The sequence below is a fragment of the Eretmochelys imbricata genome, chromosome 10 (assembly GCF_965152235.1).
Source record: "Eretmochelys imbricata isolate rEreImb1 chromosome 10, rEreImb1.hap1, whole genome shotgun sequence".
NCBI classification, from domain to species: Eukaryota; Metazoa; Chordata; order Testudines; family Cheloniidae; genus Eretmochelys; species Eretmochelys imbricata.
In genome coordinates this window covers 62,575,210-62,589,140 of record NC_135581.1, presented here as the reverse complement: position 1 = coordinate 62,589,140, position 13,931 = coordinate 62,575,210, and the positions used below count along the sequence as shown (strand labels likewise).

General features: G+C 43.5%; 1 long non-coding RNA gene across 1 annotated transcript; it reads left to right on the top strand.

Annotated features, from left to right (window-relative positions):
- Window positions 1-1,065: 1,065 nt before the first annotated feature.
- On the top strand, window positions 1,066-13,211 carry LOC144271554 (uncharacterized). Its single transcript, XR_013347368.1, has 3 exons — window positions 1,066-2,224; window positions 2,832-2,911; window positions 12,908-13,211. It is a non-coding gene; the product is annotated as an uncharacterized LOC144271554 (long non-coding RNA).
- Window positions 13,212-13,931: the final 720 nt, after the last annotated feature.

The window sequence follows — 13,931 nt, the reverse complement described above, 5'->3', positions numbered from 1 at the left end:
TGTGCTCAGCTGCAACCTTGCCTCTGTATAAACAGAGCTCAAAGCCATAAAAATAAGGTAACGGCCAATTTTGCAAAAAGTGTAGCTTTATTTTTGTTGTTGTTTTCATTGTGGTTTAGCAAGGTGGGTAGCTTTTGTTGTTTCTTCAGGAAATGAGCTGTCGACTGTAAGCAGTTTGCTGTCCCTAGTATCTGGTTGCCCCTGACACCTGCCTGAACTGGTTATATATAGGTGATAGTTCTAGAAATGCACACAGGTTAGTCAGATCACGACATTCACACCAGCAGCTGCAGTTCATGTAATGGGTAGAGCTGTTTGGAAACTGGAATTTCCATTTTGTGGGAAATTCCAACATTTCAAAATGTGTTCAGAATAAAAAGCCAAAATGTCAACTTCCACCCGAAACGAAAACTGAGAAAAATGTTGATTTGGAATGACTGAAACACTTCCTTTAGATAATGTTGAAACATTATAAAGTAACATAAAATAGTATAATATATATTATACAATATTTTTAGTGTTATGCTGTACAAGTCAAAATGAAATTAATCAAAAAGATAGTAAAAACTAAACATTTTACCTTATCGAAACAAGGAAGTCAAAAAGATTTCTTTTGCTTTTTTCCCATCAAACGTTGTCAAAAATCGACACTACCTGCCAAACCTTTTGATCAATGAAACTGCATTTTGACAAAAAAATTGTTCCGTCAAAAAATTTTCTGACATCTCTACTAGTGAGACTCTACTCCGTCCTCTGAGGTATAAATTGTAAAGGAGCAGATGGTGCATAAAATGGAGGTACTGACTCTGCTATGCATGCTGCAGCAATGCTACCCAGCGTGCAAAAACCACATTTGCTCTGAGTGAAAGTATACCAAATGGGACTCAGCTGAGGACAAGAACAGCCAGAGTCAGCAGCTCATTTCCCAAACAGTGAAACATTGTTTCCACTGGACCAACAGAACTGAGCAATTCCAAAGCAAAGAAGCATTGGCCATGGACATATTAATGATATAGAAGCAGGTTTATTGTAGTTAGCACATGCCCTTCCCCATCAGAACATGCTATCTGCAGGCTTTATAACTCTCAGAAATAAAAGGTTTATTAATCTATTTGGTTCTTGTTGACCTTAACACAGCTGTTAGAAGTCCTCCAGTCTGGCCCTGTCCATCATTCCACATTTCCAGAAGCATTATGAGTTTATGACATGTGCTTGGCCTGGAAGCCAGGAATGAGGAGGAAATGATATGTTCCTCCAGCACTTTCTTATGAGAACATCCTTTCAGTAACTTATGGTTGGGGTCTCGGGTAAATCCTGCCTTTCAGATGTGGATTAAGTAATGTATATTCCAATGTTATCAATGAATATTCTTCTCTCTGCTGATTGCAGCACATGAAGACAGTTTGAGAGCTACATTTTTTAACAGTGGCTGCCAGCAGGGTCTCAGTTTGGTTTAAATTTATTTTGCTATTATCCTAGCCCAAGGTACTGATAGAGGTACTTTAAGTGGCAGCACCAGGCTTATCCTTGCATCATCGCACTGACTCACTGAGTGACCTCAACCAGTTCTCAAGGATTGTTAACTCGCAACCAGGTTCTGGTAGGTGAAGGTAAGCTTAACATCTGCATTTTCTCTCTGAGCTGAATTCTGGTCCATGTTGCTTTGACAAAGTAAGACAACCTAAAATATATATATTGCATTTTGCTGTTCATCTGAAAATCTCAAAATGCTTTACCAAGCCGTCTCCTGTTATTCACATTTTACAGATGGGGAAACTGAGGTACAGAGCATTGACATAATATGCACAAAGGCCCACAGTAAATCTGTAGCAGAGCCAGGACTAGAACAGATCTCCTGGCTCCCAGTTTTGTGATCTAAACAGGAGACCACCCTGCTTCCTTCTTATGTGCTATATAGTACTATGAAAATTCCTTCCCCTCCAGGAACCTTGCAGACTAAATGGGCAGCTACAATTGATATGTGACATAATTTATTTCAGTTTTGGCTGTGGAACTGACTCAACTGTAAAATAAAGAGTTGATGTTCTAAACACTCCAATGGCCAGCAGTGTTTCTAGTTACACATAGTAAAGAACTGCTCAGGGACTCCGAGAGCACAATTCATTCCCTAATGTTTCTATACTTTACTTAAAACAGACCCTGTATTGCAATCGATTCTCTGCTACCTCCAGATACAGGCTGTTTGCATCACTCTTCTATTCAGGTATTCAGATTAAACAGAGGACAGAAATATAGATTAGCTGAGAATGAAATGTGCTTTTCTATATCATGGTCCTGGGATCCTAACTCAAGCTATATTTCAGCAAAATTCCCAGTGGAGGAAATAGGATTTTTGCCTGAATTAAGGACTAAAGACTCCAGGATTTGCCTTTTCGTTCTAAGGCAGCTCTTCACCAATTACTGTAGGTCGCTGAAGGCATCATATTGCTAAGGGGAGCATCTGAATTGGCAACCTTGAATCTTATAATTACTGGAATAATCTTCACATTTTTCATCTTCAGGGTGGAAATTCTCCTTGGGTGCGCTCTGTGGAGTAGCTAGTCTCTGCTGCTCAAATATTTAGATGGCAGAGAATCTGGATACAGTCCTACTAAGTTTATGCTCAAGGCAGCTGGGGAGAGAAGGCAAAGGGGGCCGTAACCCATTGTTATACTTCCCCTGGCTGGCAGAGGACAAACCAGTGCCCAGAGCAAGTTACAAGATGATCCCCTCGGGACAGTTCTGCCACTGAGGGTTCAACTGAGCATGTCATGCCTCTGGCCGCACCCAATTCTGCTTTCTGCTCTGACACACCCCTTGTTTTACACCAGGTTCTCCATGCCGGAGGGATCTGCTCAAGAGGCTCAAAGTGACTTTAGTTGGGCTGAAGACCTGGCCCTGTGTCTTTGAGGTGAACTGCAATGGCCTTTTTTTTTTTCCTTCTTTTGCTACAAGTTAGAAACCTGTTTGTGAATATTCCCAAAGAAGCCAGTAGAATAGGGCTGTAATTTAAAACAGAACAGCTAGCAACTGCATTTTAACCCAGTTATACCCCCAAGAGCCAAAACACTGAGCTGCAGACTCCCTGCTTTCTCTGCCAAACTGGGTATCCTCACCAGTCTCAGACACAAAGGGGATGAAAGCAGCAGCTTAGAACAGATTCTCTGGTAGCCTTTCATACTATACTTTTGTTTGTGGGGCAGTTTTGCTTGTGTCTGTCACTCACTGTGGGAACTAGGAAATCTGCGGCCCAGGTTTCTCAGGGATGCTGTCAGGTTAATGGCCGTAGGCCCTATCCTGGAAATCCTCACTCACGCTAGTAGCCTCTGGTCATGTATAAAGAATGACTCACATGAATAAGGGCTGCAGGATTGGGTCCTTTCTTAATGAAAAGCCCAGTCCTGCAAAAGCTAACTTGTGAGAATGGGGACTTCTGTGAATGAGAGTAAAAGCAAGGCTTTGTAGTTTCCAGGCCTACATATTAGCGCCAAAGATTGTTAAAGCTGAATATTTATAAATGTTCTGTGGTGTTTGTTTACGTGCTCCTTCTCTCCCTACCCTCCTCCATCCCCCCAGTGCAGCTGTGCAGGAGTGGGAGTTCTATTTTTGATTCTCGAGAGTAAGAGGGAGTGGGACTAGTGGTGCTCAGCCGCTTAAAGAGGTGGGACTGGGTGCTTGGCTCTCAGAGGCCATCATTGCAGGAGGCATGTTGCACTTTTAGCCTCCTATCCTGCAAAGATTTATGCACATGATTAATTGTAAGCACATGAGTAGTCCCACTGATTTCAGCAGAACTATTCACATTCTTAAAGATAAGCACATGGATTGGTCTTTGCGAGACTGGGCCTTAAGATGTATCACACGTGTGCTTCCTTCAATGGCCCCTAGAGACATTCTTCTTGTCTCCACTTAAAGCTGGGCAAAAATTTTCAATCAGCTATTTTTGGGGGGAGAAAAGCAGGTACAGTGACCAACAGTTTGTGAATTCGTGTTGATTTCACTGAATTGTTTGGTCATAGGGAGAAAAAAATCTAAAAAAAAAAAAATCCTGAAAAAAAATGAAACATTTTGTTGACACGTTTTAGAAAACAATGTTTTGATTTTCAATTCAAAATGAGTTTTCGTTTTGAAATTTCCTTTAATTTTATTTTTAAAATGTTTTTAAAGTTTTAAAATGCTCAAAATTGCAACAAAACATTTTGTTTGGGGTTTTTCAGTTTTTAATCTGAAATGAATTTGTTTTGATGTTTCAGAATTGCCAGTGAACTGAAAAATCCATTGTTTGTACAGCTCAACCTCTGTTTTGCAGGCAGAATGCATCTGGCTTGAGCTGCAACTTTGTCCTACTTCTCCAGCCACATGGCTTTGGGTCTCAAAGTTAGACTCTAGTTCCCCAGTTTTATTCCTGGCCAGAATTTTAGCAACTCCATTAGTTTGCTGCTGATCTGTGTCACAGCGGAAAGTTATTCCATGTGCATTAGTTCCAGGAAGCACCAGACCATGGCCTTTAAATGTTCTGGCCTCCTGGGGAGGAAACAGGTCATTTTATCAAGTGTGCTATTTACTGGACAAGGAAAAGAATACCTCCAAAATATATAACTAGCCTTAAAGATATAAATACCAAAGTGATTAGATCTCTGCATCAGTTTCTAAATTTAACTGAGTTTTAAAGTAGCACAAATGTAAATGTCCTATCCCATATCATGACATTGGTCAAACTAACTTTTACAGTAGTTAAAAGTCTTTGACTTAAACACTGTTTGCCAAGTTTTATTCCACTGTAACTTTTTACAGTCAAACTATAACCTCCTAAAAATACCAGTTTATGATGGAAGTGCTCGCACAAATTTAACAGCAAAGGGAGGTATTGAATATATAATGATTGTATTTACTAAATTGCAACACAACACCCACTTCAGGGAACTGAACATCTTGTTACTTTTTGTGCAGGGTTGGTTTCATGGTGTGTTCATGTGAACATATGATGTCTGATGGTGTCTCTTTGGTATGTCTGTCTTTTCTATGCAAACCTCAGACGCAGACTGAAGTGAGATAATTCCACATTCCCTAACCTAAGAGATGTGACTGAGACTGTTTACATGGACTCAGAGTCAATGAGTTCAGGTCTGGCTTGGCTTCAGTTTAGTTCAGACAATATCCTGAAACATGATACTCATTCAGCTAAATTTAAAACACTGTAATTTGGCAAAAACAATGTACAGTCACACAGGATTTTAATAAAGATCTAAGTTTTTGCTTAGGCACATGTACATGCATGACTTCCACTGAAGGCAATGAGAAACGATCATGTGTATCTGAGAGCAGAATTTGGCCTTTAGTTATTAATTGATGATGATGGGCGATCACTCGTTACTGAGTGATCATCATCATCATCAGTTATTAATTATTGTATTGCTATAAACAGTGAAAAAATGCTTGTTGTGTATTACACACGAGAGTTCGATTTTACATTTGCTTCTTGGTGGCCTAATGCAAATATTTTTCTTTTGATAAAATCCGATATGCAAAAAGAAGAGACCTCTGAATTAAGGGTCTGATCCAAAGCCCACTGAAGTTAATAGGAGTGTTTAGGGGCTGCTCTGAAGTACAGCAGCTGGTTATGGTCCTAAGGAGGTCAGTTTGTCAGCCCAGACATTGCTGGAGCTCAATAGGGCTCTGGCCAGCCCCTCGTTTCCCTCTATGCTCCTTTTTGCCATGAGCTAACTGGGATGGCGTAGGAATTATCTAAAGTAGCTCTGTGTCGCACTGGGACAATAGTCATCTACAGAGAGCCCCTTTGCGTCAAAGGGGACAGAACAATGGAGAGAGTCTGGTTTACAGTCTCTAGTCTTTTGACAAGAAAGCTGCATGATCTGAAACCCAAGACTATTTTTAGCACCGTAGCACAGTGAGCCTGAGTCTATAGACCTGGACTCTGAGACTCGCTGCCATGGGTGTTTTTTTGCACTGTAGCCATACTCTGTGGCTCCCATACACTGCCAGTCCAATGCACAGGGCCCAGGATCAGTCCCATTATCACTAAAAATGTGGCAGTAGCATCTTGAGTCAATTCTTGTGGTGCATGTTAAAGCTTGAATTGCTGCTGCAGCTTCAGTGCAGAAACAGCTAAAAGGACCTTGTCTTGTTTCATGTGTGCAGAGAGGGATCTCTATGAAAGTTTGGACCAAGCAGCAAAAGAACCTCAGCGGTCAGATAACAAGAGACCTTTCACTTAGAGAAAGGAATGTCCCTCTGCTTTGAGGGGCACATCCTGAGCTACTGACGTCAATGACAGGACACCCATTGATGTCAGCAGGAGCAGGATTTGATGCTTTGAGCCTGAATGCAGGATGACCTCCTGGAACTCCACATGAAGGAACCGGCTTTGTATCAGTTCAGATTTTACTCAGTGCTCTCCGCTCTGCAATTGGATCTTATTAGGCTTCTGTATGGGTCAGGAAAAGTCACACACTAGTGCTCCCGATACTGTGTTTGCCAGTAACACACTGGACCCATAGTTGGGTATTTGAATAAGCGCTTCCGCTTTCTCCTTTATCAGTCTTCCTGTTAATACTTGGTTGTTTCATCAAGTGAGGAGTCGTAAACATACCTTTGCCCAGATGCTTATTTCCAGCCGTTCACAGATGTTTCCGCTCCAGCAGACTTCCCTTTCTCAGCTATGCTGCAGCAGTCTGTGAATGGAGGTACTTCTTCCTGTAACCACCAATGAAAGCACTTCAGGCTCTCTGGTCTAACCTCGTTTACTCCTGTGTGATAATGAGGGAATTCAGACATGGCTGGCATGACGTTGCCATTTGCCACATCGTTCACATGCCAAAAAACTGGGGGAAATGACCTTTCTAAAAGGATCCAGGCTCACAATTGAATCCACCTAATAGCGTTTGTCTCCTAAACGTTTTACCTTCAAAAAATCCGCTACACAGGCACCTGTGAATGCCCGCTCCATACAAATGGCATTTAACAGCTGTTAATAAAATTCAGTGATAAGTGAAAGCAGGCCCCTGATCATGTGGTAGCCTAGTGCAGGTCTGTAGGCCTTACTTGTAGTCTGCCAGCTCAGGCTTCTATACTTTGCTTCCACAGTACTCAACTGAGCCAAGAGACCATATGCAGCCAAGTCCTTCTGAGCCACACAGGACAGCTCCTTCTATCTCCCGGCACCCCCCAAACTGTCTGTTGGCTTCTGGAGAGACAAAGAAAAAGCTGAAAATTAGAAGGAAAGAGAGGGCAGATTCGGGAAAGTACAGAGAGAGAGAGAAAATGAAGAGATGGTGCCAACCATGTGTCTGCCCATAGTGCAAGGTGACACTAGGTGGGATACAGGATGGCCAGGTTCATCTGCTAATCCATTGCAATGAAGCTCCAGCAAAATAGTTTGGGAGCCTATGATGAGGTGTGTAACCCCCACAGGTGATGAAAGGGTAAATTGGCAAGCTACCTGGCTGCACCTGGGGAGGGTGGCCAGGCCTAAGAAAGATGAAGCCCAGCTGTGGAGGAGCTATGCGGTTTCTATAAAGAGAAGGAGCCTAGAGTAGAAGTGGGCTGCAGGGAGAGAAGAAAGGAGCCCTGCAGTTGGTAGCACAGTGTGGAACCTGAGATACAGAGCGCTCACTAGGGTGGAGCACACTCCTGCAGTGAGACGGGATGAAAGGGTTGAAGCTGGACCTCCAGGAAAGAAACCCAGGAAGACATTCAACTGAAGAGGAGATTCCAGAGGGTGCATACACCCTGGGACAGGCCCTCATAGAATATTAGAATAGTAGAATATTGAAAGGGTGAAGCAGACTCCTGGAATGGACCTGAGCGAAGGCCAACTGACTGGCAGATGGCCTTGGGGTAGACAGGAGTATAGGATCCAGACTCGAAAGATTCCAGGAAGGTAACAGAGAGCTGGGGAGGCCCCTGAATGTATTAAAACTTTAAGCCAGCAGAAGGGACAAAAGTTCCTTTTGGTGTGTGTTGTTTTGCTTTTGAGTTTGGTTGAAAGACTCCAGGGAGAAGCCTTGGGGCAACTATTCTGACAGGAGTGAATAGAAGAGGAGCTCTGGAGAGGTGGAAAACATCCTAGCAATGACCAGGGTCAAGAGGGACAGTTTCTGTGTGGGATGTTGATTTCCCAGAAGGGAAGAGACATTAAAGTGACCTGGCTGGAGGGCCCAGTTGTGAGAAAAGAGAGCACTGCAGGGCTGGAGCAGATGTTGGCAGGGAATGCTAAACCAGGAAAGAGCTGCTACACCATACCCAGCTTGAGGAGGTTCACCAGTCGTGAGTCCACTTCTCTACAGAGCCACTAGGTTAAAAGCTAATTGTGTCTATTTTAAAATTCCCTGCTTACCATGGAATAAGTCCTGTTGTGTGGTTAGAGCAGAAGATTGAGAATCAGGATTCCTGGCTCTGCCATTAGCTTGTGCTGTGACCTCGGACAAGTCACTTCATCCTCTTTGCCTCAAAGTATTATTAATTATGATGTTTTCCTCACCTGTGAAATGGGGATAATGATACATGACTCCCAGGAGTGTTGTGTGAGGCTTAATTACGAATTACTGTGCAATGCTTTGAGATCCTTTAGTGGAAGACATTGTAAAAGCCAAGTGCTAGAACTGCAGGAGATGCTCTGGAGAAGAACTGATTTCTGCCTGTTTTGATCACAACAATCTGTCTCTTTCTTAAATACTTGATTGCGGAGTGGGGGGAATGAGAAAAGCCCAGCCAACCACTTCAACAGCAGCTTGTGTTTACATCTTCACTCCGCTTGAGACCATGGACACCAGGTGGGTGAGCATGTGAAGAGATAGTGTGTGCGTGGATTCTGTTCACTGCACGCAGAGCAATTTCTCCATGCATGTTCATCCATGTAAGCCTGGCGACCAAATCTGGAAGAATGAATGATAAACAACAGCCGTTGTTTCACCACGTGCCTAGGTCAATATGGGGGCTGGTATTGTTTTTCCTCGAATATTTTAAAGAAATTCAGATAATCAGCTTTCTAAATAAGCAGAAATCAATGCTGCTGTCATCGTGCCCCTGCCATGAGTTACATGGGAAAATAAGGATTTGCACAGTTAGCGATGTCCCTTTTTATTATTTGCACAGTTGGGGACACTGAAATCCAGAGAGGTGAAGCGGTTTACCCAGGTCCCACAAATGGTAGTGACACTCATCATGAAAAGCCTTACAAACTGCAGACAACTCTCATGATTTGTAGGGTTTTTCTTAAAGGCCCTGCTACTGGAATCATGATACTGCATGAGAATCTCAAGTTACTATTTTCCTCCCTTTTTTTAAATCAAAATTTCTAACCCTTGTGGTTTCAGAGAAAAGCTTGATGATGTGAAGCATGTCCAACCTGAAATCCCAGAAGGCAAATAAAAATCCTGACATTTATTGTTTTTTAAAAATCTCATGATTTTGGGTGTCAGACTCTTGATTTTTGCATGTTTGGGGTTGGTAGTACCACACTAGAAAACGCCCATTTGTGAGGAGTATGCCTTTATTTCCAATTGCTTGGTCTGATCCCGTCTATGTAATATGAGTGACTGACAGCAAGGCACTCGCTGTCTCTAGCAGGGGAGAGCTCAGGAGGGCTTGCTGTAAATTAGGTGATGAGACTGATGGAAATGAGAGTTAGGGCTGGTCTACACCTAAAACTTTGAGCGACATAGCTAGGTCAATCTGAGGTGTGCAAAATTCACACCCCTGAGAGACATAGTTAAGCCAACCTCAGCCCCCAGTGTAAACAGTGCTAGGTTGATAGAAAAATTCTTCTGTCAACCTAGCTGCTGCCTCTCAGTGAGGTGGATTTACTACAGCAATGAAAAAACCTGTACAACTGTAGCATTTCCAGTGTAGAAGTACTCTAACACATTCTGTGGTATCTCCCCTTGCAAAAAGATCAAAACCTCCTGCTGTAAGTAACTCTCTGCTGCCCACCTGCTCATTCTGACCCTGAGCATGAAATTGATGGGGAGGAGGTTGCTCTCTCTAGCCGGGGAGGAGGGGAGCTGCATTCTGAAGTGCTGCCTGAAATCAAACCAATGAGATAATGGGGCAGTGTCAACTAGAAACCTAGACGATCCCCAAAATGATTTTAAAGTAGTTTCAGGCACCATGCCCACTCTTATCCCTGTGTCAGTTTTGGCCATTTTCCAAACAAGTTTCCCTATTTTTCAAATTTTTATCTCTCGTCTGCTTCTGTGTGAAAAATCAGGGGATCCTAGTAAGACCTCTCTTGTGCACTGAGATCTGATGCCTGCACCCATCAAATGCTGGAGTACTCTGCACAGCTGCAGGCATCCCATCAGTGGATCCTGATCTAGGATCAGGGCCTTAGGCTTAGATCCAAAGATATTTAGAAGCCTAACTCCCCTTGAAATCCTTGATGTGGCATTTTGAGGGGTCTCTACTGCCCCGACTGACTTTCTTTGGTTGGCTCCTGGGTCAGGACAGTTCTTGGTTCCTGGCCTCTAGTTAGGCCTAGCCATCTCCTTCAGGCTCTTTGGCTGTGTTTCTGGAAGCAGCCTCATGCTTCATTGCCCCTTCATTGTCCCAAGCCTTTCTGCCTCCCTCATCTTCACTGAGCTCTCTTTTTTATAGCAGGCCTCGTTTACCCTATTGGTTGCCACGTGGTGCCTGCCTCCATGAGTGGCAGTTGTGACAGCCGTGTGGGGGTGTGGTCAAGCTGCTTGCCTGCAGGCAGGAAAGGCTCCCCTCCACCACCCGTAGGCGGCGAGTTATATGGGCCGGTGCCTGTGCTCCACCAATATTTAGAAACGTGGGCCCAGCTCCACCAATGTTTGCGTGCTTTGGGGGGGCCCTGCGCTTCAGGGGGACATGAGGTCCAGGGTGGCCTGGGAGGTTAGTGGGGCGCCTGGTGCCGGCAGCAGTGAGCGAACCAGTCCCAGCCCCACTCTGCCCCACCACGCCCTGCCGGCTCCCAGAGTCGCTCGGGGGAGGGGGCAGAAGCCAGAAAGCTGGGGGGCTTGGGGGAAGGGGTGGAATGGGGGTGGAGAAGGGGCGGGCTGGGGCCAGGTCACTCGCTGCTGCCGGTGCCAGGCCCCCCGCTAACCCGCCAGGCTGCCCTGGACCCTGCGTCTCGCCAAAGCACGAGGCCCCCCAAAGCACGGGGCCTGAGGTGGTTGCCCTGGTCCGTCCTATGGGTCTGTCCTATGCCATTGTGGGCACCACCAAAAATTATACAAACCTGGCACCCATGCCCCCACCCCTTCTGCCTCTGCTTAGTATGGAGTTTGTAGACCCCATTACAAGGCCTTGCTTACTATCCAGATGAAAGAGTGAAACTGTTTCTACACAAAGCACTGCCAAACACACAAAGTAAACAAGCTGGAAAATATTTTCCTCAAGTCTTTCATTGAGAGTAATCTCTGGGATTACTCACAGCAAGAATAAATTGAAACACTTTCTGAGAGAAGGGGATCTTTGACTGTGTTCCTTTCATGACAGTAGCCCATTTCGTGAGAGACTTCACTACTGCATTCTGCGTGGAACTCAATTCATTTCCCCAAGAGGCAATGTTATTCTCGCTATGCATTTAATCTCTGTCTTTGTCTTTATTTAGGCATGTAGGGTTGGGCCCCCCTCCCAACAAAGTCTCTGGGGGGGTTGGACTGGGTTCTTAGGACAATATCTGATGTCTGAGCTCTGAGAGCATGTGTGTATTTCAGTTCTGATGTTTAAAGCACTAATCCAACCCCTCCACTTTATACAGTCGTAAACCGGTATCACTATCGAGAAACAGTTTTTTTAAGCAAGTTTTTCTAAAACCCTCTATCTCTGATTACTCTCCCTGCAGTGCCATATTACTTACAGTTAAGGCCCTCTGGAATTTCTGTGCTTGACTGTCCTGACCTTATTGTGGCTGGAGCAGACTTTTCTTCACTTAATGCCTCCGGGCATCTTGGAAGGATGCTTGAGCAAAGAGCTGCTTCTGCCCAGATCTGATAAACAGTTGAGTTTAAAGCTCTCTGTGCAGACTGCTCATTGAAATGCAAAAGCCATCATAGGAACACTCTCCTGTCTGCTACTTGCTGTGGAGACAACCTGATAATCCATGATAATGGCAGATCATACTTCCTTTCTTAAACCAGAGCCATGCAGGATTATATACTGCACAATAAACAAAAGAGAACCTTCTGTTCTACAATAAGCAGGGTGCATGACCGTTATAAGCAAGAGAACAGTACATCTGCATTATGAGTGAGCTGCACTTTATTAGACTTCTCCTGGACTCAGCCAGCAATCCTCTAGATTTCCTAGCCCAGTGGGCTGCTGCAGATAGTTTCTCTCTATGCCCACCTGTACTCTCAGGGTGAAATCCTGGTCCCATTTAAGTCAATGACAAAACTCCTGTTAGTGGGAATAAGAACAGCTACTTTTAAAATTGCTCTGTCTGGAATTACAGCTCGTTGGGCTTGCAACTGGGTGGATATTGCTTCGCTGGCATTTACAATACTGCTGTCTTCCATGATCGGTCTCTCAAGCAGCTTCTTGTTCTTTGCAAGAACGCACACAGAAAGCTAACTTTGTTCATATATTTTAATGCCAAGAGTGCTCACGCCATCAAGTTACCAGTCAAACAGCTCAAATACTCAGAATCAAATTTCTGAGCAATCCATAGCTTGAAATTTGTTAGTGTAAAACGTTCATTGATCAATTTTGAAGAGTTCATTGATCAATTTGGAAAATTTGCACTCTGTTCAAAGATGATTTGCAACAGGAAAAAGGGCTAAATTCCAAGGTGAATAATTAGGTTTTTTCGCTCTAATTGGGAATAAAAAATATTTAGCTTTAAGCTCTTTATTGCTAATAATGATGCAAGAGGGTATTTAAATTGCAAATAATAAAAATAAGTGTATTTTCTCCTTCCCAGGAAATTTGTTGCCTTTCTCCTGGCTTCAGGCTCTGTGAATACAAAAAGGTACTGAGCAGCTGGATGGAAGGAGAAAGACCCTGCCCCTTCACCAGCACTCTTTTGTGGGTGTTTCTCCATCATGTACCAATTAGCATGTCCAGAATTTTCCCACTCATGAAATCAAGGTGACCTTTTACTAACTTCTGGGAACAGAATTGCTTTTCTTTCTTCAATCTGTGCACACTTCCCCTAATTTGTTTTGAATGTTTAAAGAGCTGTTAAATGATCCCGTATCTCATCTGGTGTTTCTGGCATGGATCTCAACTGGACTTAGATTTTATTTCACTGTTCAGATTTCCTTTATCAATAAATTACTATCAGAGACTTTGGTGTCTGTGTTCCATCGACCTCTTGTTCCTTATGGTGGTACAGAACCTCTTCACAGATACCTTTACTCTGTAATCTGTCTATCATTTCAGGTTATTCATTTCCTTTAGTTTTTATAGCTCTGTTCACATCATCAATTTCTTATCTGGTGTAAACCAATGTAGCTCCATTAAATGTAGCTGAAGATCTAGACTAACAATTGTTCTTACTTTGGGAGAAATTCTTATAAAATGTTTTCTTTTATGCCCTAGAAGTCGTTGGATGCCAAGACACCATCATAATTCTTAATAAACAAGACACAGGTAAAATAAATCAAATGTGAGTAGCTGCATGTGGGGTTTGCTCACATCTGCCTGAATGTCATTTCACTGCCTACATGCCAGGATCACACCTCCACGAGGCTGATGTTATTTTGAGTCAGTTAAAATCCATATCTAGCATAAATATAAACCTCTTTTTAGTTAAAAAGTGAGAGACAACGGGCTGTTTCCTCTGCAGTCAAGATACTACCTGTCTTCAGGCTGTACAAAGTACCCAGAATTACAGTATTCTAGAGGGACTGAATTTGGCATCTGCTTTTGTAAGTGCCTTGATTTGCACCATGGGTTGCTTGCTGCAGAAGTGGCAAAGAGTGCAACTTGCATACTGTAGTCAG